Consider the following 1,515-nt stretch of genomic DNA (forward strand, 5'->3'; position numbering starts at 1 on the left):
TATATAACGGGTAGAAAATCACGGAAGATGGACGTTTCTCTTTGGATTTCAATAAAATATTAATTATTTGAATAATTAATAAAATATTAAAAACGCGATATAGGAATGAACAACAATATTAAATGCAAATTAATTAAATGCAAATTAATTAAATGTAGCGTATCAGTATTTATTAAAATCATATTCGATTCTAATGATTACATAATAATAATATCATTGTAAGTATTATCAATGTTATTATTATTATAACTTTTTTCTGCAACAGCGATTATTAATACTGCGAGACCTGTAAACGCGGCACAGTTGCAAACATAACGCACTTCATTTTTCACATATGCGCACATATGGAAAAATTAACATATATCTATTTATAATATATTTATATATAAATTATTCTATTTTATTTTATTCTATTTAATTTTATTTTCGAAGCACACATTATTTTCTTATTATCTCTCCAGCTACATACACATATACGTATATATATATTTATTTCTATTTGTTTAAATCGACTGTGCTGTACTCCTTCCTGAGTTCGATTACTGCGGCGTTGCTAATATATTCGATCGCTTGGTTTGGTGCGCTTTCATACAAACGTAACAGTTTTCTCTTCCCTTCTCTCTCATTCAGTCGCTCTCTCTCTCGTTCCTTTTCTCTGTATCTTTGTCTCTTTCTCTCTCTCTTACTCATTCCACTTCTCTCGATCCCTCTTCTCTCAATCCGTCACACTATCTCTTTCAAACTCTTCCTCTATACCTTAGTCGGCCGGTCGGTCAGTGTGAAAAACTTAGACGTTGCTTGCGTATGCATACAAGATCGTAAGTAGAGGTATAACTCGCATCCTAACACCAGCAAAGATCTCTCACCGTCCTGCGATCGTTCTCTTTTGTTCTATATTCGGGACGATTATTTTGGACACCTGTTTCCTCGCCGTTCTCACTCTCACATCAACAAATGCAGTGTCGCTTATGATTTCAGTGAATGATGGATGGATTCATTTGAAGACACTTAACGAAATAGCAGTTTTCGGAGCAATCGCGCATGCACTTAGTGATCCTCACGCGTATACATATGCGCGCGTGAGTTTATGCGTACACACGTAGACATGCAAACACAGACGCACACACACACGTATATATATATATATCTATGTATATATACATGTGTATTTATATATATATATATAAATGCTTATACGTACACACACACACACACACACACACATATATACATACATTCACATATAACAATATATATATATATATATAACAATATATATATATATATATATATATATTGTTATATATATATATATGTATGTATTTACATATGCATACGTATACATTCGTACTTACATATATACACACACACACACACACACACATATATTCACATATATATTCATTACATATAAACACACATATATGTATGTGTGTGTGCATGTATGTATATGCATACATACTTTCATATATATATATATATATATATATATATATATATATATATATATATATA

This window comes from Octopus bimaculoides, chromosome 4 (genome assembly GCF_001194135.2).
Source record: "Octopus bimaculoides isolate UCB-OBI-ISO-001 chromosome 4, ASM119413v2, whole genome shotgun sequence".
Taxonomy (NCBI): Eukaryota; Metazoa; Mollusca; class Cephalopoda; order Octopoda; family Octopodidae; genus Octopus; species Octopus bimaculoides.